The sequence below is a fragment of the Rhinatrema bivittatum genome, chromosome 4 (assembly GCF_901001135.1).
Source record: "Rhinatrema bivittatum chromosome 4, aRhiBiv1.1, whole genome shotgun sequence".
In the NCBI taxonomy this organism is placed as follows: domain Eukaryota; kingdom Metazoa; phylum Chordata; class Amphibia; order Gymnophiona; family Rhinatrematidae; genus Rhinatrema; species Rhinatrema bivittatum.
In genome coordinates this window covers 88,601,709-88,628,060 of record NC_042618.1, presented here as the reverse complement: position 1 = coordinate 88,628,060, position 26,352 = coordinate 88,601,709, and the positions used below count along the sequence as shown (strand labels likewise).

General features: G+C 43.8%; 2 protein-coding genes across 8 annotated transcripts in view; one reads left to right on the top strand and one right to left on the bottom strand.

Annotated features, from left to right (window-relative positions):
• Nucleotides 1-2,463, bottom strand: part of MIS18BP1 (MIS18 binding protein 1) — a 308,295-nt gene extending 305,832 nt beyond the window's left edge. For all 5 annotated transcript variants that reach the window (XM_029598455.1, XM_029598456.1, XM_029598459.1 and 2 more), the window contains exon 1: nucleotides 2,312-2,463. The gene's annotated coding sequence lies outside the window, so the exon portion shown is untranslated. The remainder of the gene's footprint in view (nucleotides 1-2,311) is intronic.
• A 20-nt stretch (nucleotides 2,464-2,483) lies between these two features.
• The window catches only part of LOC115089970, an 87,822-nt gene continuing 63,953 nt past the window's right edge, over nucleotides 2,484-26,352 (top strand). For 2 of the 3 annotated variants that reach the window (XR_003856282.1, XM_029598461.1), the window contains exon 1: nucleotides 2,484-2,684. The gene's annotated coding sequence lies outside the window, so the exon portion shown is untranslated. The remainder of the gene's footprint in view (nucleotides 2,685-26,352) is intronic. The other variant, XM_029598460.1, reaches the window with a different exon arrangement.

Sequence of the window (26,352 nt, the reverse complement as noted above, 5' to 3'; positions counted from 1 at the left end):
TAAAAGGTGGTGCTATTGGGCGCACTACTGGCGGCGATAAGGGGCCTTACCTTTTTGCCGTCAGCGAAGTTTCCGCGGCATTCTCCCCGAAGCCGCCCCGACTCCTCCTCTTCCAGTGCTGACGCCACCCCGACTCTGCCCCGATCTAGGTATCGCACGCCTTTTCGCGTGCGATAGGGTTAGAAAATAACCCCCTAAGTGATTTGAGAGACAACTCCAACCCTAGCGTGTCCATTTTAGTGTGGCAGCTAATTTACATATTGCATTGGGCACCCAGGAGAGGTGGATGTGCGCATGTTAGAAACATGAGCCCACTTTGGACACCCGTTTTTTATGCGCACTTTGGGGCTAATATCGTGTGCGCAAAAAACGTGAGTCCAACCTGAAGGCATGTTTTTTTTGAAGATGCTCACATCCCCTCTCTTGGGCACTTGATCTAATATTCTAACGACCTGGCATGCCAAAGGGGATGCACAATGAATAATTTGTGCATCCCTAGCGCGTCCATACTGTCAAGTGCCCTGGAGAAGTGACTGTGCATAGGTGAGGAAAACAGACACTCAATTTTCTGAGCATTCGTTTTCCTAACCCGTGCATAGTCACGGGTTAGGAAAATGGACGCTTGTAAATTGAGCTTCCCTTTTCCTAACCTGACCATTGTCAAGTTTTTTGTTGCAATTTTCTGTGGTTCCTCCTGCTTAGTATCGCAAAAATATTAAGTAGAAGGAACCACAAAAAAAAACAAAAAAACCTGTATTTTTTGCTCTTGTGAGCATGGCTTGGGATGCCTCAAAACTTAACACTAGCTCTGGGTTGTCGTTAATTTTTGGGCATTAAAATGTGCACATCTGCCGCCATATTTTTTTTAATTAGTGGTACTAGCTAATAGCATCATCAACATGGTATTTTACATGTAATTAGCGCTTTAGTTACACACTGGTATGGACATGTTTTAGACACGCCGATCCCAATATTGCACTAGATGTATGTCTAGCGCATCTAGCCACGCACTGAGTTCAGCCCCCGATATTGTATTGTACTGTTAGAGAGGTGACTGTGCACGCATTAAAAAACAGGCACACAGTTTAGACGCACATTTTTTATGTGCACTTTATTTCATCGGCCTGCTGGAGTTTCAGAAGCATGAGCACTGTCAATCATGTGTATACACCTTCACCAAGGAGGATCGGATGAGGAAGCTGCAACTTGCCAGAGAGGGAAAGCAACACAAACAATGATAGCACCTGGGACACCACCTGAGACTGAGAGTAGACAATGCTGTGTTTACAAGAACACCACCCATGCATGTGTGTACTCTCAATTGGACAACACCTATTACACTTGTTTGGAAGTGAAGTATTTATATTATTTTTAATTTTTATATACCAGTGTTCCTGTATGAAATACAAATCACATCAGTTTACACTGAAACAGATTTATTTAATAGCATTAGTATACCTTATCTGAGTGCTGACATTTTGAATTATTGTTAGAATATTTTCATTATAAGAAAAAGGGAAGTTTTTAATTAAGCGCTTTTATTTAATTGATTCTGGCCACTTTTTGACCTTTGTATGTACGACTATATCAAATGATCTACGTACAACACACGCCAAACTTGGTGTACACATTTAACTCCGAAAAAAAAAAGTGAAATGTTTTTATGTATCGTACATACATTTAAGCAATACTATCCCAGACCAATCAGGGCAACGTTCAGAGCGGGAGAGCAAAATCTCATCGCCACCAGATGTTTGGGGGCACTGCCAAAAAAATTATGCCGGCTCCCTACAATAGACATGAAAGGAAGGAGCATTAAAGCAGGACTTATTTCCTTGGGTTACTGGAGTATTAAGTCACTGTATGCTCAATCGTGACATCGTACAAAATAGAAAACTAAGACGTAAGGATATGTGCATGACCCTCTTAAACCATGGGGGCTTTTGGGGACAATATAAAGCAAATAAATTAAAGCAAAACGGGAGTTTCTGGCTCCTTGTACAAAGACAGAAATCATTTTATTTTACACTCTAATTTTACCCTAAACAGAAAAAAAGGGTCTCTCATTGTGACAAATAAGGGAAAAAAAATGCAAAAACACTCGTTCCACCTATCACAAGATGGAGCAAGGGCAATACCATCCTTCTCTCGCGCTCTTTCCGTCCGAAAACAGACAGAGAAGGAGCTCGCCTTTCCCGTCCCGCGCAAGCACCCATAAAAGCTTCGGAAAAGTCTCTGCTGTGAGAAAAGACAGCATTCACCACTCCGTCTACAAACAACTAAAAAAAAAGCTTGCCAATGCTTTACTCACCAGAACGCGGCTGATACTTCTTTTATTTTCAATTCGCGGCCGTTAGAATTTTCGAGCGCATCTCTGCCGCCTTCCAATTGGTGGAAAGGCTCCAACGTCATATCCGACGGGACCGTGAAGTGAGGGACGTCAGTCAGGGTTAGTACATAAGTAAACAGAAGAGGATTTTTCACCGCTTGAGGAGCGGAAGTGTTTTATCTACCTGGGTCTGTTAATGGTGGCGCTCTTTATTAAGGATGTGTTTGGTGAATATTATGGAGCTGTCTCTGTTACGTAGTTCAACGGTGACTAAATCGTGACTGAGTTTCTAGAACTTTTATTTGGTGCTGATCTTCTGGTTCTCTTTTTTTGACTATCCTTAAGTGGTTTGAAGGTAAAGCTCTTTAGTTTTATGGGGTTTACGTAATGTTGCGTATCCCTTTCCTCCATCAAAAACCAATCTGGGATATGGCTAGTTAAATAGAAAAAAATTATATAAGATCGAGCTCTTCTCTTTTACTTTACGACGGTCCGACCTGATGTGTTCGTGCATGCCCTAAAAACAGAATACACTAAACTCATATTTTCTTGCTAATGTACTAAAGGAAAGTTTTTGTGCTGTTTAAAGGGCAAACATATCGTACAGCTAGGCACAAGTGTCGTCGTAAGCGATACTGCTTTATCAGTCAGTACACTAGATTGAAAATATCACTTAGCTGCTGGGTGCCTTTTGTCTTATAGACTAGTTACCAAATAGCTCTGGGTCTATAAGAGACCGTCACAGATTCTTGCCTAGCGCCCTTGTTTTTCTTGGTGAAGCTGGAATTACAAGGGAAAGAATTTGGATGTCTGATTCCTTGGAGTTACCTTGTAACCTTGGCGAGCTACAATTTGCTAATGTTATATTGAATGGGATCTACTACTGTTCTGAGTACAAAGTGTTACTTCTACTACTACTAAGCATTATATAGTAGAATGTGTATTGATACACATGAGGGACAGTTCCTGCTCTGTGGGGCTTAAAACTCTAGTCAAGATAGGCAGAAAAGAGAATGGAGGAAAAGAATTAAAGTGGGATTTTCAAGTCTCTATTTATTTTTAAGCATGCTGTAGGGAAGAGGCATGAATTCTTTGGCAATGCAGACATTGACTTTGTATTTTTTTTTAATTAATGTTTATTGGGTCATAGAAACAGAACAGTCATAAGATCAAACTAGTACAGTGATGGCAAACTCCAGTCCTCGAGTGCCAAAAACAGGCCAGGTTTTCAGGATATCCACAATGAATATGCATGAGAAAAATTTGCATGCACTGCTGCCATTGTATGCAGAGCTATCTCATGCATACTCATTGTGGTTATCCTGAAAACCTGGCCTGTTTGTGTACTCGAGGACTGGAGTTTGCCATGACTGAACTAGTAACAGCCAAGAGATGAATGCAGGAAAAATGTCACGACATTGGTTGTAATCAAAATATGATGACCCAAAGTTTTCAAAATGACCCCTCCCAAAATATAGGTAGCAACCTATGAAAATAGAGTTAAGGCAGACCACAATTCATTTTCTATATATTGCAGTTAGTGTACTGATTACTGATTTTACTTTATTTTTGAAGAATTTTTAAGCAACATCTGTAAGTCCTGTAAGCATAAGAACATGCCATACTGGTTCAGACCAAGGGTCCATCAAGCCCAGCATCCTGTTTCCAACAGTGGCCAATCCAGGCCATAAGAACCTGGCAAGTACCCAAAAACTAAGTCTATTCCATGTTACCGTTGCTAGTAATAGCGGTGGTTATTATCTAAGTCAACTTAATTAATAGCAGGTTATGGACTTCTTGTCCAAGAACTTATCCAATCCTTTTTTAAACACAGCTATACTAACTGCACTAACCACATCCTCTGGCAACAAATTCCAGAGTTTAATTGTGCGTTGAGTGAAAAAGAACTTTCTCCAATTAGTTTTAAATGTGCCACATGCTAACTTCATGGAGTGCCCCCTAGTCTTTCTATTATCCAAAAGAGTAAAAAAATGATTCACATCTACCTGTTCTAGACCTCTCATGATTTTAAACACCTCTATCGTATCCCCCCTCAGCCATCTCTTCTCCAAGCTGAAAAGTCCTAACCTCTTTAGTCTTTCCTTATAGGGAAGCTGTTCCATTCCCTTTATCATTTTGGTAGCCCTTCCCTGTACCTTCTCCATTGCAATTATATCTTTTTTGAGATGCGGCGACCAAAATTGTACACAATATTCAAGGTGCGGTCTCACCATGGAGCGATACAGAGGCATTATGACATTTTCCGTTTTATTCACCATTCCCTTTCTAATAATTCCCAACATTCTGTTTGCTTTTTTGACTGCCGCAGCACACTGAACCGATTATTTCAATGTGTTATCCACTATGACGCCTAGATCTCTTTCTTGGGTAGTAGCACCTAATATGGAACTCAACTGTGTAACTATAGCATGGGTTATTTTTCCCTATATGCATCACCTTGCACTTGTCCACATTAAATTTCATCTGCCATTTAGATGCCCAATTTTCCAGCTTCACAAGGTCTTCCTGCAATTTATCACAATCTGCTTGTGATTTAACTACTCTGAACAATTTTGTATCATCTGCAAATTTGATTACCTCACTTGTATTTCTTTCCAGAACATTTATAAATATATTGAAAAGTAAGGGTAAGCAGTGATAGAACTGTGTGTGAAATTTAGTGCACAATTTTAGTAGTGTATTGGTTCAAGGGAAAACTTAAAACAAAAGACTTGCCGTTCTGAGTCAGACCAAAGACCCATCAAGCCCAATATCCTTTTACCAACAGTGGCCAAGTCAGGTCACAAGTTTGTGGCAGGATCTCATAAAGTACCACATCCTCTGGCAACAAATTGCAGAGTTTAATTATGTGTTGAGTACAAAAATATTTCTTAGCATCCAGCGGGATGAATCCAGAACAAGTGGGTTATGCATCTCTACCAGCAAATGGAGACGGAGCAAACTGACTTTACAGTATATATACCCCTGCAGTGACAGCCTGCCAGTAGTCTCCATCTCCAGCAGATGGTGGACTTGCACCACCCAACTGGGGATCGCTTTGATTTGAAAAGGAGAAATAAGGAAAATGAATATGCCCCGTTCTCCTGTGGTGTTACCAAATGGTCCCTTCCCTAGTTGAGAATTCATGAGGTGATCTCCGAGGTCCCTCAGAGGTGTGCCTTGGTCCGGTGGCTGAATTTCAGCCAGCGTTGACTTAGCTGTTCAAACAGCTGAAAGGCAGCGGGTACAGGAAGCCGAGCGCAGTGGTGACGGCACATGCCCTCAACCCCCACAGCCAGAGACCATCTCTGTACTCGGCTAGGTAAGGCTGAGCTCATTAAGTTTAAAAAAAAAAAAAAAAAAGGATAGAAGGAGGGGGTTTTTTTTGTGTAGGGCTTCCTCCTTTCCCCAGTCTTCATGCTCAGCGCACCGTTCCGATGTTCATCCCGCACTGTGGAGGTTGTGGGGTGTAGGCAGCCTGGTGTATTGAGCAGCCTCGGTAGGCTAGGCCCCGCTCTGAGGAATTTTCACTGCGCAACCTGTGGTAGGCCTCAAAGCATTTCATGCGATTTATTTAGGCTGTCCTCTACAGGATTGTCAGTTTGGTGTGTGCATCTAGCTATGTGTCCAAGTTGTGCGTCGAGTTTTTGGATGCTTAGGCGGGCCTAGTAGTCTGTGCGTCCAACGCAAGTGGCCGTCTGCTTACCTGTGCACGCAAGTTGAGAGTTGCTGTGCATGTACGTTTTTTTATGGTGCCTGCCCTAGGGACGCCTAAGTCTTGGACACCTAGGTGTGAGATACCAAGAAGTTTTGGACTTTAAAAAAAACCAAAAAACTAGACACATGTCTCAGTCGCCGATTGGCGTGCTGCCGGCCTAATGGCACCTATTTCTAAGAAACCTAAGCACCTTTCTCTTTGTACTACCTATCATATTCGGGCATCTCAGCCAGGAGTACCCGCTGACTTGTGCCAGCACTGTTTGGAGGCTCAGGGAAATTTATCTTCCTCTGATTTCATTAAGTTTGCCAGATGTAGGTCTGGTAAAGATGATTCAGGTGGGTGCCTTATTTTGGAACTCCCCTAACTGGTTCATCAGCAGGGGATTTTAGCCCAGTGAGTGCATCTCAGGTACATCCTGGTAGAATTTTCCAGGGATTGCAATCTTTTCTTCAGGCGCAGTCCTCAGCTGCCAGAGCAGAGTTGCAAGTAGGAACTTTGCTTGGACCTGCTTTTAAGTATCAGAGTACTCCTAGAGCGGCGGCAGGACTGGGTGATAGAAATCAGGATGGCACGAATGATGACGCCGATCCTGACTCTTTTGAGGATGGTGAAATTCCTCCTGGACTAGAACTTTATAGAACTAGGTGATGGTTCTTTCATAGAGACGAACTACTAGCTCTGTTGTCCCAGAGAAGATCAGCACATTCAGGGCGACATGGCCATAGGCCTTTCAGAAGACCTTGAAAATGCTTGGGGTTCCTGGGGCAGATTTCATGTTTGACCCAAAGAGAAATCCTATTTTGGTTTCCTTGCGTAAAGCAGTGATGGAGGCCATTCAAGAATTGATTGATCTTGATGGGGCGCCCCAGAGGCTAATTTCAGAGGGGGTCGGATTTTGTAAGACCTGTGGTAAGAGAGCATTTTCAAAAAGTAGATGCATTTTTGTGTGCAGACTCCAAGAGGAACACTATTCCTGTGGAAGGAGGAGTGGTCTTGAAGGATGATCATGATAGAAGGATTGAAACTATCCTTAAGCAGGCATTTGAAGCAGTGGCAATGACTTTGCAAATAGTTTCTTCTTGTTCGTGTTGCGACCGCCGCTGCTCGACGGCTTCACTCCGCCTACCTTTCTTTTTCTGCGGCGACTCCTGCTCTGTGGACGACTGGCTGCCGCGGCGTCTGCCTGCTACCCTCTCCGGTATCCCCAGACCAGCTTGGGTGCTGCCTCCCGCCATGCTCCTCAGGTACCTTAGGGCGCACGCGCCGCGCGGCCCTCATTCTTATTTCCTCTATGGCGCGAACCTCAGGGGCGTCCCCCTGTGATGATGTCACACTGCCCGGATATTTAAGCCTGTTGTTTATTGCTAGCCTCTGAGTTAGCAAGGGGATTCTTACAGATGGGATTTGCTCTCCATACCCAGCTACTCTGCCTCAAGCATCTATTTGGACTCTTGTTAACGGGGTACCCACTCCTCAGGGACTCTCTGCTTCTTTCAGGTCACTATCAGGAACCGGTACTCGCTCCTAGAGGGCCCATGTTCCCTGACTTGCTGCCTGTGTCCATCTCCTCTTCTACTTGGAAGAATTCGCTACAGACACCATCTGTGAGTACTAGTACCATCTACTCCTCAGAGCTGTTTCCCTGGAACCAGGTACTCTCCTCGAGGGCCTGCCTCGTTCCAGCATCAGTGCCATCTTCTATGGAGAACTGCTGTGTGAGCACTTGCCAACGAGTCTCTGCGCCCAGGGATCTAGTACTCTCTCCTCGATGGCCAGCTTTCCCTATCTTGGGGCTTCTCCATACTGGGGACTCTGTGTATATCTCAGAGCACTCATTTTCTCAGTTCTTCTTCCTACAGCACTGCTACCGGAGAAGCCGCTGTTCCAGCGCCCTGAGAAATACTAGCCCAGCTGGGCTCCATCTTCTACTCACTACTGCCACCTGTGGTGGCTTCACAAATTGCCTAACATTTATTTATTTATTTATTTATTTATTTAGCATTTTTATATATCGATATTCATGTAACAAGTTACAAATCACTTCGGTTTACATTATAACGATAACCAGCACATAAGAATGCGTTACATTAAACAAGGATGCATCAAACTTGGATCCATGGAACTGGGTTTAACAGAGAAGATAACTAGAAGAACTTTAACCGGCGAGCCGGAAGCTAAATTGGGACTAAGACCAGGTGTCTAAGAACATGACGCTGGTACTGGGTACTAAGGAGAAAAATTTGTTAGGTCGTCTGTACAAAGGACGGATTGCTAGAAATGATGGACTACTAGCGAACAGCATAATTGATTCAACGGGTCTGACCTGAGTTTGAGTTAAGAGAAGGCTTGGTTGAACAACCAGGTTTTGAGTTTTTTTTTTTTTTTTTTTTTTTTTTTTTTTTAAGGTGATCAGACATCGTTAGAGCCGGAGATCTGGAGGGAGAGAGTTCCATTGTGTTGGGCCCGAAGAGGAAAGAGCTCTCTTCCTTAATGGGGGGAGCATGGAGGGTGTCTCTATACGCTGATCTCACAGGTCTGGAGGGCATGTGAGGCCGAAGTGGGAACGTGAGCTCCAGTGGGGTGATATTGTGAATGGCTTTGTGAATGATTGTTAGAACTTTGTACAAGATTCTGAATTTGATTGGGAGCCAGTGCAGGTTCCGCAGGATGGGTGTAATATGGTCTCTTTTGTTGGTCTTGGTCAGATATAATCTGTATTTGTGTGTCCAGAGCTGAGCCTGACCTGTGGCCCCTCAAGGGACTTCCCCTCCCCCCCCCCCCCCCCCCCGTGGGCGTGGTCAGCTGCCACAGTGTCCAAGGGTCCACCCAAACCCTACAAAACATAACACTTCCCTGGTGGCTCGCTCTTGTTTACTTCTCTCTCAAGAGGTTGATGACTCTGGGGTGAATTCCAGGGCAGATATGGAGCCAGTGGCTGTTTTCATAAGAACATAAGAAATTGCCTTGCTGGGTCAGACCAAGGGTCCATCAAGCCCAGCATCCTATTGCCAACAGAGGCCAAACCAGGCCATAAGAACCTGGTAATTACCCAAACACTAAGAAGATTCCATGCTACTGATGCAATTAATAGCAGTGGCTAGTCCCTAAGTAAACTTGATTAATGGACTTCTCCTCCAAGAACTTATCTAAACCTTTTTTGAACCCAGCTACACTAACTACACTAACTGCTCTAACCACATCCTCTGGCAACAAATTCCAGAGCTTTATTGTACGTTGAGTGAAAAAGAATTTTCTCTGATTAGTCTTAAATGTACTACTTGCTACTTGCTAACTTCATGGAATGCCCTCCTATTATTCGAAAGTGTAAATAGCCGAATCACATCTACTTGTTCAAGACCTCTCATGATCTTAAAGACCTCTATCATATCCCCCCCTCAGTCGTCTCCTCTCCAAGCTGAACAGCCCTAACCTCTTCAGCCTTTCCTCATAGGGGAGCTGTTCCATCCCCTTTATCATTTTGGTTGCCCTTATCTATACCTTCTCCATCGCAACTATATCTTTTTTGAGATTCGGTAACTAGAATTGTACCAAGGTGTGGTCTCACCATGGAGCGATATAGAGGCATTATGACATTTTCCATTTTATTTACCATTCCCTTCCTAATAATTCCTAACATTCTGTTTGCTTTTTTGACTGCTGCATTACACTGAGCCGACGATTATAAAGTATTATTCACTATGATGCCTAGATCTTTTTCCTGGGTGGTAGCTCCTATGCAACCTAACATCGTGTAACTACAGCAAGGGTTATTTTTCCCTATATGCAACACCTAGCACTTGTTCACATTAAACTTCATCTGCCATTTGGATGCCCAATCTTCCAGTCTTGCAAGGTCTTCCTGTAACATAGAAACATAGAAACATAGAAATGACGGCAGAAGAAGACCGAATGGCCCATCCAGTCTGCCCAGCAAGCCTCACACATTTTTTCTCTCATTCTTATCTGTTACTCTTAGCTCCTTGTTCTATTCCCCTTCCACCCCCACCATTAATGTAGAGAGCAGTGATGGAGCTGCATGCAAGTGAAATATCTAGCTTGATTAGTTAGGGGTAGTAGGGGCAGTAACCGCCGCGATAAGCAAGCTACACCCATGCTTATTTGTTTTACCTAGACTATGTTGTACAGCTCTTGTTGGTTTTTTTTTTTTTTTCTTCTCCCCTGCTGTAGAAGCAGAGAGCCATGCTGGATATGCATTGAAAGTGAAGTATCAGGCACATTTGGTTGGGGTAGTAACCGCCGTAACAAGCCAGCTACTCCTCGCTTTGTGATTGCGAATCCTTTTTTTTCTTCACCCCTGTCGTTGAAGCTATGCAGGATATGCGTGAAGCATCAGGTTTTTTTTTTTTTTTCCCCTGCCCTTGAAGCAGAGAGCTATGCTGGAAATGCGTGATGTATCAGTCTTTCTCCCATGCCGATGCAGGAGAGAACCATGCTGGATATGCATGGAAAGTGAAGTATCAGGCACATTTGGTTTGGGGTAGTAACCGCCGTAACAAGCCAGCTACTCCCCGCGTTTTGAGTGCGAACCCTTTTTCTTCTCCTTTGCCGTTGTAGCAGAGAGCTCTGCTGGATGTGTGAAGTATCAGTTATTCTTCTCCCCTGTCATTGAAGCAGAGAGCTATGCTGTATATGCATTGAAAGTGAAGTATCAGGCATATTTGGTTTGGGGTAGTAACCGCCGTAACAAGCCAGCTACTCCCCTCTTTATGAGTGCAAATCCTTTTTTCCATTACCTCTTGCTGTTGAAGCTTAGAGCGATGTAGGAGTCACAGTAAGCATGTGTATGTTTATTTAGTAAGGGTATTGTGTCAATAGCCATCATTCTGGCGAGTCACCCACTCTTCATTGGTGGCCTCTTGACTTTATGGATCCGCAGTGTTTATCCCACGCCCCTTTGAAGTCTTTCACAGTTCTGGTCTTCACCACTTCCTCCGGAAGGGCATTCCAGGCATCCACCACCCTCTCCGTGAAGAAATACTTCCTGACATTGGTTCTGAATCTTCCTCCCTGGAGCCTCAAATCGTGACCCCTGGTTCTGCTGATTATTTTCCTACGGAAGAGGTTTGTCGTTGTTTTTGGATCATTAAAACCTTTCAAGTATCTGAAAGTCTGTATCATATCACCTCTGCTCCTCCTCTCCGCTTGTGATTTAACTACTCTGAATAATTTTGTGTCATCCGCAAATTTGATAACCTCACTCGTCTTATTCCTTTCCAGATCATTTATATATATATATATATATATATATATATATATTGAAAAGCACCAGTCCAAGTACAGATCCCTGAGGCACTCCACTGTTTGTTTGTTTATTTATTTATTTAACATTTCTTTTATACCGATATCCGTTCGCACATCGTATCGGTTCACAGTGAACAAAAAACCATTGGGCAGTGCCCGTACATTTAACATATAACAGATAACATAATATAATATGATGAACTAGGCAACATATAAATAAATTTTTGGGAGGAGCCCTTACATATAACAGGCATCATTGGGTAGATGCTATGGAATATAACTATAACTATATACATGAAAGTGCAAAGTACAAAATCAGACGTAAAGGCGTTCATACCAAGATATCAGTATAACATTCATAGGGGGGTTTTATGTAATAGGGGGTGAGATGGAGTAGGCTTGCTGAAAGAGCCATGTTTTAAGTTTCTTTTTGAAAGTGGGGGTATAGGTCTCTATGCGGATATCATGGGGCAGTGAGTTCCATATGGTGGGGCCGGCAAGAGAAAAGGCTCTGTTAATAGTGGAGGAGAGTTTAAAAGATTTAATAGATTGGGCACGGAGTGTTCCTTGAAGAGCTGGGCGTGTAGGTCTCTTGGAGGTACGAGGTAAGGGGGGGGGGGGTTAAGCCAGTTGAGGTTGGAATTTACTAGACTTATGTATGATCGAGAGTGTTTTATAAAGAATTCGTGACTGTATAGGGAGCCAGTGTAGTTCAATAAGTGTGGGGGTGATGTGATCTCTTTTCTGTTATCTGTTATATGTTAAATGAAGTGGCTTAGTGTGTGTTGCAGGAATGCCAAGTAAGAGCGCATTACAATAGTCAATCTTCGATAAAATAATAGCTTGGAGGACTGTACGGAAATCATTGAAGTGTAGTAGGGGTCTGAGTTTCTTTATTGTTTGGAGTTTAAAATAGCAGTCTTTTATGATGGATTTGATGAATGGTTTAAATGAGAAGTGATTATCAATAATAACTCCTAAGTTGCGAGTGTGCGATGGGAAGTTGGTAGCTGAGTACGCAGGAGGGATGTCTGGGATCGGTTGCCTATTAGATATGATTAATAGCTCAGTCTTGTTGGAATTAAGAGCTAGGTGCATGTCCTTTAGGAATTGGTTGATAGAGGAAAGACAGGATTCCCAGCTGTGTAAAGCAGTTTGGATGGAGTCAGAGAAAGGGAAGATGATTTGCACATCGTCAGCATAAATAAAATGCTTGATGTGCAGGTTAGTGAGAAGCGTGGTAAGGGGAAGCATGTATATATTAAATAGCGTGGATGAGAGTGAGGAACCTTGGGGAAGACTGATGGGATCAGATTCATTGTTGTCCATTGTGACAGTGAAAGTGCGATTTTGGAGATAAGATTGAATCCAGTCAATGGCCTTGCCAGTGATCCCAATATTTCTGAGTATGTTGAGTAGGACATCGTGATTGACTGTGTCAAACGCAGCCGAGATGTCAAGTAATGCAATAAGGTAGGAGGATCCGGAGTCGGTTCCTTTGATAAGGGTATCGTGCAGGGAGAGGAGCAATGTTTCAGTACTTAAATGCTTCCTGAAACCATATTGGGTAGGAGGGAGGATGTTGTTCTGTTCAAGGTGATCGGACAGGCGTGAGTTCACCAGCTTCTCAAGAACTTTAGCTAGGAGGGGTAGGTTGGACACCGGTCTGTAATTAGAAAGGGTGGTGGGGTCAAGGTTGGATTTTTTGAGTAGCGGTTTAACTATAGCTTGTTTCAGAAAATTTGGGACAAAGCCATGCTCTAGGGAACAGTTGAGAATATTTGAAATGGGTTTGGCGATTACATTGTGTATAGATAGGAGTTTAGAGGGAATAGTTTCAGAGGGATGTGTTGATGGTTTCATTTTCTTAAGTATGTTCTCTACTTCTAGGGAAGATGAGGACTCAAACGAGGAAAGGGAGACTGGAGAGTTGATATTGGGAAGACAGATGTTGAGGTTGTTGTGCGAGAACTGTGCCGTGATGGATGATACCTTGTTTTTAAAAAATTGAGCTAATTCGTTGCAACGATTTGTTGAGGAGTTAGCTAGTTGTTGCGTGTGTATGGGAGAAGTCAGGTCAGCGACCATAGTGAAAAGAGCCTTGGGGTTAAATTGCAGACCATTTATTTTTTTGGCGTAGTATTCCCGTTTAGAATGTAGGATGGAATTTCTATATTCATGCATGCGTTGATAGTAGAGAGTTTTGGTTGCGGGGGATTGGTGTTTGCGCCATGACCTTTCCGAAGCTCTGAGTTGGATTTTGAGATTTCTGAGGAAAGGCGTGTACCATGGTTTCCTATTTTTTCGGTTGGGGTTGATAGTTTTTGTTATTAGGGGGCAATGTTCATTGGCAATGCTGAGTGTAAGGTTAACCCAGGAGGAGAATGCATTATCTGGGGATGATAGGTCAATTTGTTTGTCTATGTCCGAGCATGCTAGCGTGATGGTCTCTACATCACAGGATTTGCGAAATTTGAAAGATAGGGCTGACGGGGCGTGGACAAGGAGCTTTGGGGAAGTGATAGTTTGGTCTTGATCAAGGAATGATCAGACCATGGTACTGCCGTACATAAAGGAGGACTGTTCACGCTGATGGGGGAGTTGATAAAAATCAGGTCAAGGGTGTGGCCAGCTTTGTGTGTGGGGGAGTTTACTATCTGTTGGAAGCCCATAGCTTCAAGTGAAGACAGGAAAGCTTCACAGGCAGGTGATTGTGGTGTTGTATCCACGTGTAAATTAAAATCTCCTAGGAGGATAGTGGGTAGGTCAGGTGATAGTGAGTTTGCAAAGAATTCAATAAGTGGTGATGAATCTTTCTCTAGTAGACCAGGGGGGGTATAGATAAGACATAGTTGGAATGCTTTTGATTTGAAGAAGCCAATTTCGTATTGATGAGGGATGTCACATTTATGGGACAAGAGTTGGAGGTCTTTTTTTACAGCTAGGAGTAAGCCGCCTCCTCTCTTCTTCTTCCTCGGGATTGAGAAAATATCATAGATATCTACGGGTAATTGGTTGATAAGGGGAGTGTCATGTTGTTTGAACCAGGTTTCAGTGATAGCACATATTTCAGGATTAGAATCAGAGAGAATGTCTTGTAGAAGATGGGTTTTCTTTTGAACAGATTGTGCGTTAAAAAGGATAATGGAAATGAGAGATAGGCTGATAGCTTGAGTGCGAGTGGTGGTGTGTATAGGGATGAGTCTTCTGTTTTTGTGAGGGGTTTTGTGGTGTGTAGTTTGAGTGGATAAAAGGGGACTATATGGGTGGCTTTCTGTTTGATATGTCACGGCACAATGTCCGATAAAAGGAGGCATTGTTGCACAATAGCGTACCGCTAGTAGTAGGGTTAGGGGAGTACAGGAATGGCAGCAAAGACAGCAAAACAATCAGGAGCCAAAACAGGTACAAATCAATCTAAGAGTACAGGTATGATTGCAAAAACAACAATATGGCACCAAGAATATGCGAATTTGGGTATAATTGTTTAGTCTACTTTTGTTTGGGCTGGTCATCTGGGAGAGAAGCTGAGATTTCAGGACCTGGTGGGAGGAAGAAACGAAGACATTTGCATACCGTTAGATGCCGCCTGGACACGGTCATACGTCCTTCTGGGCTGCCTGATGGGGCTGCTCGAAGGGGCGCTCAAAGGGGCAGGCCCCTTTGTCGCGCTCCTTCGATGCGTGACGCTCGGCGCGTGACGCCTAGCCCAGTTTGACTTTTATAGTTGACTCTTTTCTGTCGCACATCGATGATGTCAGCAATATGAGACTTAACATCCAGCACAGAGATTTAAAAGTACATTCGTTAGTTGCAGGGCCGGCTTCCAGTTGGGGGAGGGGTTAACAGCCACGAGGTGGAGGAGGAGGAGAGGGTCCAATGGAGGGCTGGGTGCAGGAGAGAGCTCAATCCAAGCCCTGGATCTTGGCTTGCAGAGCAGCAGAATAAAGAAACGCAAGTGGAAATGAGGTTACCTGCACAGAGATTTAAAAGTACATTCGTTAGTTGCAGGGCCGGCTTCCAGCTGGGGGAGGGGTTAACAGCCACGAGGTGGAGGAGGAGGAGAGGGTCCAATGGAGGGCTGGGTGCAGGAGAGAGACCCTTTTCCATTGAGAAAATTGACCATTTAATCCTACTCTCTGTTTCCTGTCTTTTAACCAGTTTGTAATCCACGAAAGGACATTACCTCCTATCCCATGACTTTTTAGTTTTCTTAGAAGCCTCTCATGAGGGACTTTGTCAAACGGCTTCTGAAAATCCAAATACACTACATCTACCGGTTCACCTTTATCCACATGTTTATTAACCCCTTCAAAAACATGAAGCAGATTTGTTAGCAAGACTTCCCTTGGGTAAATTCATGTTGACTGTGTTCCATTTGTTATTATTTGTGATTATTGTGAGTGGATCCTTGGGCCGGTGGCAGATGACCACGCTCCCCCGGGGGAAGATCCCGAGAGGGACCAACGGTCAGGCTTAGAGTTGGTAGACAGACACACACTAGTTCTTTTATTAAACTGTTTTAGAGAACCACCAGAGGTGGCAGTAGTGAGCTGGAAGAGCCCGGCTGGGCTGTAGTTCATCAGGCACTGGAACAGCGATCCCAGGATGGCTGGGCTGTAGAGAAACTGAGATAGTGAGTAGGCAGAGTATGCAGAGTTTAGGAACAGAACCTTGATGGTAACACATAATAGTCTCTTGGAACAGCCCAGGAGCTGAAATGAAGTAGGCCCTCGATGAGCGAGTACCTGGTTCCAGGGAAAGCTCTTGAGAGAGAGAGATGGTAACTCACTGGTGTTGTAGGCAGCGGTGACTTCCTGGCAGAAGTTATATTCAGTAGTAGGTCTGGGAACGTGGGTCCTCGAGGAGCGAGTACCGGTTCCAGACTGCGACCTGAAAAGCAAGAGAGAGCGCGAGGCCCCCGAGGAGCCGGTACCCCTAGTAAAGTCCGAGGAGGCAGAATAGCAAGGTAAACGGAGAGCGAATCCCATCCGCAGCGATACCTGGAGGCAGCTAGGTAGGAAACCCTTTGCTAACTCGATTAGCTAGCAAATCAAGAGACCTTAAATATCTGGTAATGATGTCATCTCAGGGGAACGCCCCTGAGGTTTGCGCCACAGCTGGTACTTGAGTTGGGGCCGCGCGTGCGCGCCCTTATGCCTCAGGAAAACATGGCGGAAGGCAGCGTCTAGCCGGCCCGGGGACGTCTGAAAAGATTTTCAAGATGACGCCGCGGCAGCCAAACTTCTATCAACCAAAGAGGGATTCGCCAAAGAGGTAAGGTGGGCGGAGTGGAGACGTCGGGCAGCGACAGTCGCAACACCATTAAACCATATGCTCTACAATTTTGATCTTGAGAATAGTTTCCACTATTTTTCCCGGCATTGAAGTCAGGCTTACTGGTTTATAGTTACCCGGATCACCCCTGGAGACTTTTCTAAATATTGGGGTTACACTGGCCACCCTCCAGTTTTCAGGCACAATGGATGATTTTAATGATAGGTTACAAATTTTAACTAATAAATGAGAAATTTCATTTTTTAGTTCCTTCAGTACCCTAGGATGCATACAATCAGGTCCAGGTGATTTGTTACTCTTTAGTTTGTCAATCTGGCCTACTACATCTTCCAGGTTCACAGTGATTTCGTTCAATTCATCTGACTCATCACCCCTGAAAACCATCTCCGGAACTGGTATCTCTCCAACATCCTCCTTAGTAAACACGGAAGCAAAGAATTCATTTAGTCTTTCTGCAATGGCTTCATCTTCCCTAAGAGCCCCTTTAACCCCTCGGTCATCTAATGGTCCAACCAACTCCCTCACAGGTTTCTTGCTTTGGATATATTTAAAAAAGTTTTTATTATGAGTTTTTGCCTCTATGGCCAACTTCATTTCAAATTCTCTCTTCGCCTGTCTTATCAATGTTTTACACTTAACTTGACAATGCTTATGTTTTATCCTATTTTCTTCAGATGGGTCCTTCTTGGCAAATGCAGGCTGCGATTTGGTCCACACCTCAGCCAGAGGGGTAGCTTCAGTAATAGCTGCCAGGCGTCAGTTAAGGTTGAGAAATTGGTCTGCTTATGCGACCTCCAAGGCTAACCTCACAAAATTGCTCTTTAAAGGCTTGCTCTTGTTTGGGGGAAAGTTGGAGAAACTGGCCAGTAAGTGGTCCAAACACATGTTCCTCGATTACCAAAGGATAAGAAGCAGACGCCATGCTCCTTTAGCATGACAGGCCTTGCTAGGGGATCTGAGCATTTTTCGACCTTATAGAGGAGCAACCTTTCAGAAGACTCAACCTTCTCATAGTTCTCAGTCCTTTCATTCCAGATAGCCTAGGAGGGGTGCGGGCTTGAGTAGTGGATCCTCCCGAGACTCCCAATGAAGGTTTGCTGACCTACCCCTCAGGAACAGGAGATAGGGGGATGCCAATCTCTTCTATCAGAAGTGGGTTGAGATCACATCGGATCAAGGAGTCCTGGAGGTGATATGAGAAGGATATGTGCTGGAGTTCCGCAGTAGTCCTTGGGACGTGTTTATGGTCTCTCCCTACCACTCCCCGCAGAAGAAGCAGGCAGTGGAAAATACATTGGCAAGGCTTCTCGGTCTGAGGGCTGTGGTTCCGGAGCCCATGTTTCAAGAAAATACGGGGCAATATTCCATTTATTTCATTGTGCCCAAGAAAGAGGGATCCTTTCATCCCATCCTGGATCTCAAAGGTAACGGTGATCTGCGAGAGATGCATTTTTGCATGGAGACCTTGCACTCTGGTGATAATAGCTGTGCAGTTGGGAATTTCTGACCTCTGGAACTGTCCAAAGTGTATCTTCAAATTCCCATTCGACTAGAGCATCAGTACTTTCTCTGGTTTGCAGTTCTGGGATGCCATTATCAGTTTTGGGCACTGCCTTTTTGTCTGGCCACTGCTCTCTGGACCTTTTCCAAGGTAATGGTGGCAGTTGCAGCAGAATTGAGAGAGGATGGGATCCTAGTATGCCCGTATTTGGACAATTGGCTGATTCGAGCGAAGTCACCGGAAGAGTGCCGCCTGGTGACCCACTAGGTGATCTCCTGTGGCAGGTTGATGAACTTGGCCAAGAACAGTCTTCAGCCTGTTCAGTCACTGGAATACCTTGGGGTTTGACACAAAGCAGGGCAAGAATTTCCTGCTGGAAGCTCCTATTCAGAAGTTGATGGCACAGCTACATCTATTGATGAACACTCTGCATCCGACCGAATGGTCCTACCTAAGGTACTTGGTTTAATGGCTTAAAGTGGTACCATGGACCATTCGATTTGGCTTCACCTGCTGATGGAGGTCTCTTCCCAACTGCGGTGGTGGCTACAGCCGGATTATGTAAGGAAGGGAATTTCCCTAGTGCCACCAGACTGACTAATACTGACAGATGTGAGTCTTCATGGTTGGGGAGCTCACTGTCATGAGCTGACGGCGCAAGGGCACTAGGATGTAGAAGAGTCTTTCTGGAACACCAATCATTTGAAAGTCAGGGCAGTCCAGCTGGCATGTTTGCAGTTCGGCGACAGGCTTCAGGGTCGAGCGGTCTGGATAATGTCGGACAATGCAATAAATGTGGCTTACATCAATTGGCAAGGAGGAATCGATTGTCCAGGAAATAGATCAGTTTATGGAGCAAATAGAAATGCATCTCCAGATGATCTCAGTCTTGCACATAGCAGGAAAAGGCAATGTAAAAGCAGGCTTCTCAGTTGGGAGAGTCTGGACCCAGGAGAATGGGTATTGTCAGACAAGGTGTTTCAGCTGATTCTGGGTTGCTGGGGTTTCCCGATCCTACACCTGTTGGCGACTTCTTGAAATGCGAAAGTTCTGTGACTATTTTCAGTAGCAGGAAAGATCCGAAGTCATTGGGGATCAGTGCCCTAGTGCAGAAGTGGCCAGAAGACAAGTTGCTGTATGCCTTTCCTCCATGGCCGGCAGATTGATTCAAAAATATCATACGCCACAGAGGGATGATGCTCTTGGTTGCTTCGGATTTGGCCTAGGACAATGTGGTATGCGGATCTGCAGCAACTCCTGGTGGCCTTGCACCTTCGACTTCTGGTGCCCAGGAACCTGTTGCGACAGGGACTGGTTCTTCACAAAGATCCAACTTGATTTTGTCTTCCAGTATGGCCCTTGAGAGGGCTCGCTTGCTGAAGCGTGTATACTTGTTGGCAGTATTTCCACCTTGCTAAGAGCTAGAAAGTTATACACTTTCCTAGCCTATGTGCGGATTTGTGAGTGTTTGAGGCCTGGTGTGAAGATCGAGGTGCTCTTCCTTGTTCTGCCACAATCCTGTTCATTTTGGAATTTTTTCAGGATGGCTTGAACAAAGTCTTGGCTCTCAATTCCTTAAAGGTACAAGTAGCAGCTTTCGCCTATTTCAGGGGTCAGGTGAATGGAGGTTTCTTGTCAGATCATCCTGGTGTGGCCCTTTTCCTGAAAGGAGTGAAATATCCTTGTCCTTCTTTCCGGTGCCTTTATGGAGTCTTAATTTAGTGTTGGATTTCTTGGCGGGCCCTACATTTAATTCATTGTGTACCCTGTCCTTGTGGTTGCTGACCTTGAAAACATTTTTTTTTCTTGTGGCAATTTGTTCTACATTATCTGAACTGCAGGCCTTGTCTTGCCAGGAGCCATTCCTCCAAGTGACTCCAGGGGCGGTATGGCTGCGTACTGTTCCTTCTTTTTTTACTGAAGGTGGTTGCTGACTTTCACTTGACTCAGTCATCTCCCTGCCTCTCTGGACAATGAGATTTAGAGGTGTATCATCTGTTGCAATCCTTGGATGCCAAGAGACATTGTCAGGTATATGGAGGTCACTAAGCCTTTATGGAAGACCAATCGCCTGTTTAACTTTCACAGTGGTACTAGGCAGGGAGAGCAAGCCTCATGGGATACCATAGCTCGCTGGATTAAGGAAGTAGTACAGCTGCATACATTGATTCAGGGAAGCAATTACCTAGTCAGTTCAGGGCTCATTCCACTAGGACTCAGACAATGTCATCTGCGGAAGTGAAATTGTTGCCTCCCATCAACATTTGTTGAGCTGCGATGTGGTTCTCTTTATACACTTTTTCCACATTATTGTCTGGATGTGCAAGCCCGGGAGAACACAACCTTTGCATGTGCTGGTTTTGCCCGTGGGCAGCCTCCCACTCTATTCGGGAGTAGCTTGGGTACATCTCACTTGTTCTGGATTCATCTGACTGGACGCTAAGAAATGAGAAATTACTACTTATCTGATAACTTCTTTTTCTTTAGGACAGCCAGATGAATTCAGCTTCCCCCCCCCTTGGCTGCCGAATGTTTGTAGTGGCCATGTGTTACAGGGATTACTGGTAAGTGTTAGTTCAGTCCCTAGACTAATGTTAATACATTCTTGTTTGACCTCTGTGTTGCCTGTTGGCTGAGTATTGAAATGTTTATCAGTTTTTAATCAAGTTTTGCTAGTCTGTCCACAGTTGCTTTTGAAGAGAATACTGGCAGGCTGATGTCACTGCAGGGGTATATATATTGTGACATCAGTTTGCTCCGTCTTCATCTGCTGGTAGAGGTGCGTAACCCACTTGTTCTGGATTCATCTGACTGTCCTAAAGAAAAGGATATTATCAGGTAAGCAGTAATTTCTCATTTTTTCCTGTTTGTCTTAAATGTATTACCTAGTAACTTCATTGCTTGACCCCTTTTGAAAGAGTAAACAGATTCATGTTGACCCGTTCTAAAACACTTATTAGCCATCTCTTTTGCAAGCTGAAGAGCCCTAACCTCTTTAGCCTTTCCTTGTAGGGGAATTGTTCCATCCCCTTTATTATTTTGTCTCTCTTCTCTGTACTTTTTCTAATTCTAATATCGTATTTTTCGCTCCATAAGACACACTTTTTTCCCCCCAAAAGTGGGGGGGAAAATGTCTTTGCATCTTATGGAGCGAATATATTAAAAAAACAAAAAAAAAAACCCCAACCCTTTAAAGTTAATTAACTATAACTCCTGACCCCCCCTCCCCCCCCAAGACTTTCCAAAAGTCCCTGGTGGTCCAGCGGGGGTGCGGGAGTGATCTCCTGCACTCGGGCCGTCGGCTGCCAGTATTCAAAATGATGCCAATAGCCTTTGCCCTTACTATGTCACAGGGGCTACCGGTGCCATGTGACAGGGGCCGACCAATAGCACCGGTAGCCCCTGTGACATAGTAAGGGCAAAGGCTATTGGCATCATTTTGAATACTGGCAGCCGACGGCTCGAGTGCAGGAGATCACTCCCGCACCCCCGCTGGACCACCAGGGACTTTTGGCAAGTCTTGAGGGGGGGGGGGGGTCAGGAAGGTAGGGGATTGTAGTTAATTAACTTTAAAGGGTTGGGATGGGGTTTTTTGTGTTTATTTTTTTTCCCAACAAAGAGAATGATAAATGTTTTCTGATTTCCCCCCCCCCCCCCCATGCCCTCCCCAGACCCGAAAATGAAATGGGGACCAAAAAAAATTTTATGCCCTCCCCTAATTTGCTCCATAAGATGCACAGACGCCCAGGAACAGAGCTGGTTTAGCACACCATTATTATTATTATTATTATTTTATTTTTTATTTTTTTAATTTTCCTGCTCTGAATCCTAGGTGCATCTTATGGAGCGAAAAATACGGTATATCTTTTTCGAGGTGCAGCAACCACAAGGTGCGGCCTCACTATGGAGTGATACAGAGGCATTATGATAGTGTGTTTTATTCTCCATTCCTTTCATAATAATTCCTAGCATTTTATTTGCTTCCTTGGCTGTCTCTGCACACTGAGCAGAGAATTTAAACATATCTATGATGATGTCTATATCTTTTTCCTGAATGGTAACTCCCAATGTAGAACCTTGCATTGTGAAGCTATAATTTGGGTTGTTCTTCCCTACATGCATCACGTTGCACTTGTCGACATTAAATGTCATCTGCTAATTGGATGCCAATCCTCTTATGATTTGACAACATTGAATAATTTTATATCAGCAAATTTGATCACCTCATTCATAGTTCCCATCTCTAGGTCATTTATAAATGTTAAAAAGGAACAGTTCCAATACAGATCCCTGAGGTACACCACTATTGACCTTTCTCTATTGAGAATATTGAGCATTTAGCCCTACTGTCTCTCATTCTATTTTTTAACTTGTTCTCAATCCACAATAGAACATTGCCTCCTAACCCGTGACTTTTTAATTTCCTCAAGAGTCTGCCATGGGGTACTTTGTCAAATGCTTTCTGAAAAGCCAGATACACTATGTCAGATTGCTCATTTTTATATTTTTATCTACATTTATTTATGCCTTGAAAAGTTTTTAGCAGATTGGCGAGCTAAGATTTCTCTTGGTTAAATCCATGTTGGCTTTGTCCCATTTAAACTATAACTATCAATATGTTCATTCATTTTTTTTCTTTAGAATAGTGTCAATCATGTTTCCTAGCACTGACATCAGATCTGTAGTTTCTTGGATCACCCCTGGAACCCTTTTTAAAAACTGGGGTTACATTGGCCACCCTCCAGTCTTCAGGTACCGTAGCTGATTCTTAATGATAGTTTACAGATTAGTAATAGTGGGTGTGCAATTTCATTTTTCAAATGACATTTTTCAAATGACTTTTAGCACTTGGATGTATACCATCCGATTCAGGTGATTTGCTACTCTTTAGTTTGACAGTTTGCCCTATTACATTTTCAGGTTCACTGAGATTTATTTCAGTTCTTCCATAAATATCACTTCTGGAATGGGATACCTGCCTTACATCTTTCTCAGTAAAGACTGAAAGAAAGCATTAATTTAATCTCTCTGCTATGGCCTTGACCTCCCTTAGTGCTCCTTTGATCCAATTGACTCCTTATCTAGCTTTTTGCTTCATATGTACCTGAAAAAGTTTTTAATACGAGTTGTTGCTTCCACAACAAGCTTCTTTTCAAATTCTGCCTTTGATTTTCTTATCAATGCTTTACATCTAACTTGCCAGTGCTTATTCTGCGTCCTGTTTTCTTCATTTGGATCCCTTTTCCATTTTTTGAAAGATGTTCTTTTGGGTAGTATAGCCTCTTTCACCTCATCTTTTAACCATGCCGGCAGTCATTTGATCTTCTTTCCACCTTTTTTAATATGTGGAATACATCTGATCTGTGCTTCCAAGATGATATTTTTAAACATCCATGCCTGATTTAAATTCTTAACCTTCTGTAACTGCTCTTTTTTTTTTCCTAACTATTTTTCTCACTATCATAGTTTCCCTTTTGAAAGTTAAATGCTTTTGCAGTATATTTTCTTAATGCCCTCACTCCAGTTATCAAGTCAACTTTGATCATGTTATGATCACTATTGCCCAGTGTCTCTAGAACCTAACATAATAATGAAGGCAGAAAAGGACAAAATGGTCCATCTAGTCTGCCTAGTAAGCTTCTTATGGTAGTAGTATCTACTGTGCCGTGCAGGTTACCTCCATGATTCTCTTAAGGGATACTGTTACCTCTCACACCAAATGATGCGTTCCATTAAGGATTAGGTCTAAACTAGCTCTTGTCAGTTTATGTACCAGCTGATCCATGAAAAAAACTTTACCTCTTTTTAGCATGTGTGAAGGAGTAAAGGGGTTCCCCCCCCGTCCCAGAAAACAGCTGAAAGAGAAGGGAAAGGCTTGTCAACCCTAGACCAGGCAGAAAAATACTAGCCTGAAAAGGAACCCATCTGCTCCACTGGCTACCAATACATTACCGAATCCTGTATAAGGTTCTCTCCATCATACACAAAAGCATCAACAATGAAAATACCCATTGGATCAACCCTCCCCTGCTGCCTCGCACCTCTGCTAGACCTACTCGCCCTGCCCTCCAAGGAACACTCCGGACCCCCTCCATCAAATCCACAATGAACAGAGCCTTTTCCCTAGCCGGTCTGACCCTGTGGAACTCCATTCCCCCAGACTTATGCACCGAAACTTCTACCCCCAAATTAAAAAAAAAACTAAAAACTTGGCTGTTCCTACACTCTGGATGACTCCTTGAGCTGTATATAATCTCTTCCCTTGAAGAACCTCGTACTTTCCCCAGCTACTTCCCCACAATGCAAACTCTGCCTACCCCACCCTACTCTCCCCTTCCTGTTAACACCCCTCTCTGAAACCCACTTCTCCACCCTTTTGTTTTCCCTCATACTTCCCATCACTTCCTATTGTCTTTCCAGCTCTATACTCAGTTTATTGTTTATATGCCACCGTACCTGGGAAACTGTAAATTGCTACTGTAAATTACCATCGTACCTGTAAATAGTTACCCCATTTCTATATTAGTTGCAAGTTCTTGTATACATAGTTATTGTTCCCTGTAAAGGCATTGCCGGAAAGTTGAGTTACTTGTAAACCGATATGATGTGCAAACGGTTGTCGGTATATAAAAAGTTCTAAATAAATCTGAGGTTCTCCACAAGAGCAGAGTAACTAGCTCCAGAGGGGAGGGACCAGGCAAGTGGATAGGTCCACCCCAGACAGGAAAGACAGGATAGAAGATCTTATGGCAAGGAAGAGGCAGGTCCCAAGTGAAGGAGAAGAGGGGAGTGCACAAATCAGCTGACCTAGGACAGGAAGCAGTCCAAAAGGAACCGAAAGAAAAAGGGAAGGAGATAAAATTCATTCAGCAGGGGTGAGCCAGGAAGAGGACACAAACCACACTCTAGAACAGGGATGGTGAACTCCAGTCTTCGAGTGCCACAAACAGGTCAGATTTTCAAGATATCCACAATGAATATGAATGAGAGAGATTTGCATACAGTGGAGGCAGTGCATGTAACTCTTTCACATGCATATTCATTGTAGATATCCTGAAAATCTGGTCTGTTTGTGCACTTGAGGACTGGAGTTCGCCATCACTGCTCTAGAAGGAAGCGTTCCAGAGGAGGCCATGGAAACTGAGTAATTTAAGGGGGAATGCAAGAAAGAGAAGGCAGAAACCAATACTTTACTCCTGGGGGAATTCTGTACAAAAAAATGTAAAATTCTGCAAACTTTATATTGGTCAAAATAACACAATTTACATGATAGTCTTTAATAATTACATTTTAAATTAATACAGAAAAAAAGTTATTATATAAAGATGCAGAATTTTAAACATTTTGAGCAGAATTTCCCTAGAAATTCACTGTAAGAGTGTCTCTTCCACTCGCTCTCCCTACTCCCCTGGCAACTTTGCCCTCTCAGGCCCCAACTCCTCCACCTGCCAGTAACTCTCACCTCCACCTTTAGCTCAACTTCTTCCACTCTATTACCAGTCCCAGAGTTTGACCCCATTCTCAGTACTGCCTCTCACACAAGCTCCCTCTGTCCCTCCCTCTCTCACACACATGCTCCCTCTCTCTAATACACATGCAGGCTCCCTCTCTCTCTTTCACACACACACACATCCCCTCATACAGGACCCTCTCTCTTGCATACACACCCACACCAAGCTTCCTTTCTCTCTCACACATACATCCTCTCACATAGACTACCTATGTCTCTCACGCACCCCTTCACACAGGCTAGCACCCTTCTCTCTCTCACACATCCCTTCACACAGGCTAGCACCTTCACATTCACATGATCCCTTTTTCATACACACAAGTTCCCAATCTCTCTCTCTCACTCACTCACTCACACACACACTCCTTCACAATCTCCCCATATAGATTCCCTCTCTCTGAAACCCATACTCAAGCATCCCCCCACTCTCATGTCCTGATGTGACATTTACCCATTTAATACTGGACTAATTGAAATCGCCCATTATTTCTATGTTGCTAATTTTGTTAGCTTCCCTAATTTTTGTTAGTATTTCATAGTGTCTGTTTGTTCTGGCCAGGTGGACAGTAGTTTACCCCTACTGCTATTCTAGTCCTCTTCCACATGGAAATTCTATCCATGAAAATTCTATAGTGCATTTTGTTTCCTGCAGAATATTTAACCTGTTTGATTCTATGCTCCTTTTAACATATTTTATTTATTTTTAATTTTTATATACCGACATTCTTGTA